Consider the following 5,897-nt stretch of genomic DNA (forward strand, 5'->3'; position numbering starts at 1 on the left):
GATGAAAAGGAATCTATCCACGTATTGCTGTTAGAATTAGGATCAATTTTCGTGGAGAACCGAATTAATAAACCAAAAGAGTAAAGTAGCATAAACCTCTTGTTCGGTGAATATGTGTCCATATGACCAAAAAAAAAAATCTTTACGCATTACATGACATCCTTAAGGTGATGCCCTTGAACTCGATGCTCAAAGAACCACAACAGCGCCGGGTGCACCGTGTTGCCCTTGAGCTGCGTCGTGCTGTTGTTGGTGAGCTCCAGCAGCCCCAACGGCCGGCGTGATGATGACTGCCGTCCAGCGAGAGGGGCGCGCCAGTGGAAGCCCGAGTAGACGAACTGATCATCTCCAGCGCTGAGGACGATGAACTGCTCATCCCTCTGTTCTTCCTCCCTTCCGGCATGATGCCATGGCGGCGTCTCCGACTTCCACGAGCAGAGCGGCGGCCGTCCGACGTGCCTACAACGAAGAGGGTCAAGCGGCTCCGAGGCAGAACAGGAGAAGGCGGGCCCAATAGCAGCCGCGCTAGGGCCCAAGAGGAGGGTCGATCCCAAGCGTTAGCCTTACCACACCAGGCCCTAGCTATCTCGCTCGGTCCCCATCCGTATCGAGCCATTGTCTTGCTGTCCGTCCGCATCAAGGAACTGCCGCCGCTGACCGACTCCCACGACGGCGCAGGGGCATGGGCGCATAATGGAGGATGGATTGGGGGATGGTGGTGGCGAGCAGGTGAGCGGCGCTGACGCTGGTGCGGCCATGGACATGGCGCCAGGAGTGATCTCGAAGGAGAGAGTGCAGGAGTTAGGAATTCTGCAATTTATTCGCGGTGAGATCGTCGTTGTCTCTTCATTTCCTGATGACATTCAGTGGAATTTAGCGACCAGGCTTAGTGACTTGCCTCTTCATTTCCTGACTGACTCTCTTCATTTCCGGACGACTGTGCCATCCAGCCGGAGCGGCGCAATTTGGAAGAATTAACGTGGGGAGAAGCAAAGAGACATGATATATGGTTTCAATTGGCGGAGGAAGTGAAGCATACATGTGCTGTGGATACTGGAGACAGATGGAAGGGGATGGTTAGGCTGCTGTGGGACCTGTAGTGGTGGGACCCTCGATGACGTGGCTTCACGAAATCGTAGAAAAATAGGCTAGTGGGGTTTTCTTATTTAGGTATAGTAGATTTCTTTTCACGATGCTTCTTCACAAAAGATGGTCTTCTTTGATTTAGCTAAACAGTAAGAACATGATAGTCAATTGGTAGTTTTTTTTTTGCGCCTCTCATCTAGGTATAACTGTAGTATCTGTTCGTGAACAGACACACACCAACGCCACACACACCACAATTACACAAACAGATCCCACAACTACACATAGATTCTAAGATCGCGTCCTTTGTGAGATCACCAGATCCATGGATCCGTAGACGACGAGGTGCGTCGTATTCCCTTTGTGGTTCCACGCGCGAGAGGCATCGGAGTTATTTGGGGACGAACCCAGTGAGACACCAGAAAATCGCAGCCACTGGGGCTCGATCCCTGGCCGGCAAGGTCCCAGCCACCGGGCCTTGCCACCCGAATTGGTAGTTCTTTGGCGACGTCTTCACACCGAGACCTTAGTGTTGAGAGAGAGACAATTTTTTTCTTTTGTAGAACCCTTGAGCCTCGTGATTATATTCATGTACTGATGTACATATAACTGCGAAGTCCTTGTGAGAACCAACAGAGAAATGAAGAACACCATATCAACATTTATGTGGCACTCTGAATGGAAAAAAAATATCAATGTTGTTTGGGAAAATACACTGTTAAAAAATATAAAAATACTAAAATGAGGAAAGAAAATGCATTAATGTCAAGAGAAAAGTAGGATTAGTGGAGAACCAGCTGATGTGTTCTTGATGCTTGACGATGAGCAGAAAACTACAGTATGGACCGTGGAGTAAAAGGAAAGTTGTGTGTGTACATAGAGTTATAATGCAGAGATCCAAGGTAATGGTGACTTTGATTTTGATGAAGAATTTAACTAAAATCGATAACACCAACTTGCAGTAGTAAGACTTTTTGTGAACTAAACTTTCTTCTTTGCATGGAAAGAGAATATATGTTCGCAAACATAAACTTGGCATTTGATACTTACTTTCTGCAAATCTGCAAATTTGTCCATTTTTCGGTGAATTAAGTCCCTGATCAGATTCTGTCACGCACTGCATTCTCCAAAAGGTTACGTTAAAAAAATTAACAAACATAGAGGAATTGCTAGTCTCACAGAGAGGAGGCACTGCCTGTGTAGTCGGAAATTGGTGTTGCCCTGAACAAATGAGAAATCTATGGCACCAAAATAGATAAGTAGGAACTGGTTAGAACCATGGATGCTTTCATATTTCATCAGACTGAACCATCGGTAAAGAAAAAGTAGATCTCCTTGCCCTTATTGATCAATAGAATTTGTACGTACTGTTCTTTTGGTTAATCTGTAGCTGTAAAAAAATTCAGACATAGGTGGTGAATCGAGCAGCAAGAGTAACAAAAGAAAAGATGCATACACTCATCCAACGTAAATGAGATGAGAATTTGGGTACCTGTGTGACCCGGAAGAGCCTAATGAAGCACAAACTCTGCGGAGATTCCCTTGTTGGCAAATTGTTGAGCACCTTTGGAGCTATAGCACAATCGTGAAATCATGAAACCTGACAACTAATGAAGCATAAACTCTGCAGAGATTCCCTTGTTGGCAAATCGTCGAGCACCTTTAGAGCTATAGCGCAATCGTGAAATCATGAACCCTAACAATTGCAAATATGAACCTTAGGGATAGGAGAAAGTAGGAGATTCTAAAAATTAGAACGGACACTTGCCTGAATGGAGGGTGATGGCAGAGATGAGAACGTGAGGATTTTAACACGAAGGCAGTGGCGGCGGATGAAGCAGTTTCTTCCGCATCTTGCGACTGGATCGGATAAATGCCGGCATCATGCGATTGGATCGGATGAATGCTGCAGTCCGTCGCAGGAGCATTTGTGGGTCAGGTAAGTGGAAGGAATGGTGGGGAGGAGATCAGACGGAAGCAGGAAAGGAGAAGAGGGAGAGGCAGGCGAGTTGGCCGATGGTGTTCTCCTCGAGAGTTTCTGCGCCGCCGGGAAGGAGAAAAGGCCGACCCATGCTGTTGTGTTGGCGTGGACAGATGGTGACGTGGCTTCCTCACAACGCAGGAAAATATGCCAACGAGGATCTCCTATTTAGTATAGGAGATACAAAGACGCGTAAATCTTACGGGTTCGAGAAAAAAGTTTACTTGTAGTTAGAAAATTTTGACTGAGAACAAGACAAAACAACCTACATTTTGTAATGTTCAAGGGCGTAAAATTAATCGATTGGTTATTGTGAGGAACAAATAATTAAGAAGGCTATTTTGAAGGCGAACAAGGTAGAAAGTTCTTTTCTTTTTGCAATTATGTGTTTTGGCAATTTGCATGGCTCGAGGATATATATGTCCTGCCCATATATTACGCTTGCACCGAACCTAGTCGACACTAGTCCATTCGTTCTCCGGTCCACACTCCACAGGGATATCCTTTGCCAGAATGCTAGTTGCCATCCTTCAGAAGTTCGGATCATCTGAAAGGAGATCGACGAAATGATTAAGGGCTTGTTCGTTTTGGCCCAGAACGGCCCGGATCGTGGCCTGATCCGTCCGGATCGAATAGGCCCGGTTCGAAGCCAGGCCGGATCAATAATGGTCGTTCAGTTAGATACGGCCCGGAATGCAAACCGGTCAATCCGGGCCTTTTCCCCCCCTCTTTGGCCCGGAACGGAGACAGACCCTCCTACATGCGGAACCTATCTTGGCGACGGCACGGGGCATCGCGAGGGGACGCGACGCCGCGGCACGAGGCGACGGCGACCGCTTCCCATCGAACGTCCGCACTCTCCGCCGCCTTCTCACCAGTACCGCATCGCCCTCGTCTTCCTTGCCCCATTCTCTCCCCGGCGCTAGCGTTCTTGCTAGGGTTCTCGTCGGCGCTAGGGTTCTTGCTTGCCTACGCTCGATCCATCCCTAGATGAATGAATGGCTTGCTCGCCCGGTCGGTCTGGTCTTGCCAAGAAAGGCGCCACTCTTTGCCCCCAGCGACCAAACTGCTTGTCGGTCTCTTTGGTTTGATGCATACTTAAAGCTGGATCAGAAAAAGGAAGAACGAGAGATATGCATGCTTTTCGTTCGTTTGCTTTGGGCAGATGGACTCCTTTGCGGTGCATCTGGGCTGCACGTTTGTAAAATACTGGAGTCTGAATTATCACAGGAGTGATTTACCTGGTTGGAGGATTGCTGTTTCACTGGGACATGATCATTGAAAAATATTTAATTCTTCTATATCAGAATCAAAGAAGATGAGAAAACTTTGTAGGTGACTATGGTTTGATATGTGGTGGTAAATAATAACTAGCTGCAAGGCATGGAGCTCATACTCCTGCAGCTTGGAAATGTATCCTGTCACGGACATTATAACATCCATGTCTTCTTTTGAAAAGAAAATAATATCTAAAGGTCCTTAGATCTTACCTTGTAGTGTACAGGGTAGCTTCTCACTACTTGTTCTCAGTGATTTTTCATGGTTAGCTACCTTCTCTTCAGCTGCTGCTGGCATTATTGTCTAAAACCTTTTGTGTCAGTATATTCAGAACTGATCTGCAAGAAATGCTATTTTCTTTTTATTGGCAAGCTTATATCCACTATCTGCCGGTTTAATTTTGGAACTGACTCGTGGTTCTGCGGTTTAGATTAATACTTCAGTGAATCATGGTTTTGCGATTTGGATTTATATTTTAGTAGATGTCCCTTTGTATTCATTGCCTCTTATAGTCAGTTGAAGTATTATCTGATTAGCATTGTCTTGATCCAGAAGTCATCTTCGTTAGCATTCTGGAAGCCCTTACTTTTTGTTCTGATTCAATTACTTTTGTTTCAATGACCAGGAATAAAAGATTTTTAACTGACTAAAATGTATAACGTGTGTTATCATGTATCAGTTCTGATTTCTGAAACTACTAATCAGAAGAACTGTTAATTTGGATATATCAAGTAGTCTGTATACGTGTGTTAATTTGGATATATCAGAGTATGTATGTATTGCATGCATAGGAATAGGATCGATATACAGCCTTGTCTTGTTATTGGCTATATATACTAGTTGTTGGGTTGGGTGGCCGTGTACGTATATTGTCAGTGTCATTGGCAAGGGTGCCTACCTTTAATTTGTGTGGGGTAATCTGTTTTATGCATAGAGCAGGAGCAATCTATTCATATCCTAGCTAGATATGACAGCTCTAAACCTCTTGATTAAGACCCGTTGGATGCGTGCAAAGTGGATTAACGCAGGAGCAATTTGTTCAGGGTTTAGTTTCACCAGATGGTTTCTTGTTACTTGTATTATTATCTAGATGATATTTCTTATTTTTATCAAACTAATAGTTTGTTTGCACCCCCTCTCACCTCTTTCCATTGGTCGGCGATTGCTATATCATAATGTCCAACATTTTCGTTTTAGGTTTTGGAGAACCTAAAGATACTGAGGTAGTACAAGGTGCCCAGAACGTTTGTGTTTCTATCAAGTTACTGTGTAGAACCCTTGCATTTTAAACATTCAGAGATCTAATAGAAGATTTGTGCCAGATGTGATCTCGTAGAAACAAGAGATTACTATAAGATACAACAAGTAGACGACCCCTTTCAAAGTTTCAATACCTTGATTTTTGTTTGTTAGATGATCAGTGATATGGATCATATAAATTCTTGGGAACTATCGACCATAACTGTTGTAAGAGTATGTTGCTGCTGATGCACTTTTGTATTCCTTATCACTCAAATTTACGCTGGTTGCAGACTTGCAGCTGCCTCTGATG

At 44.7% G+C, this 5,897-nt stretch overlaps 1 long non-coding RNA gene across 2 annotated transcripts; it reads right to left on the minus strand.

The window, feature by feature from the left end:
• Nucleotides 1–1,074: 1,074 nt before the first annotated feature.
• On the minus strand, nt 1,075–3,094 carry LOC136471421 (uncharacterized). Of its 2 annotated transcripts, XR_010762029.1 has the most exons (4): nt 2,855–3,094; nt 2,579–2,782; nt 2,137–2,476; nt 1,075–1,760 (listed from the first exon to the last, which is right to left on the minus strand). It is a non-coding gene; the product is annotated as an uncharacterized lncRNA (long non-coding RNA). The 2 variants fall into 2 exon arrangements; XR_010762028.1 differs by having other exon boundaries at nt 1,075–2,476.
• Nucleotides 3,095–5,897: the final 2,803 nt, after the last annotated feature.

The sequence above is a fragment of the Miscanthus floridulus genome, chromosome 8, assembly GCF_019320115.1.
Source record: "Miscanthus floridulus cultivar M001 chromosome 8, ASM1932011v1, whole genome shotgun sequence".
NCBI classification, from domain to species: domain Eukaryota; kingdom Viridiplantae; phylum Streptophyta; class Magnoliopsida; order Poales; family Poaceae; genus Miscanthus; species Miscanthus floridulus.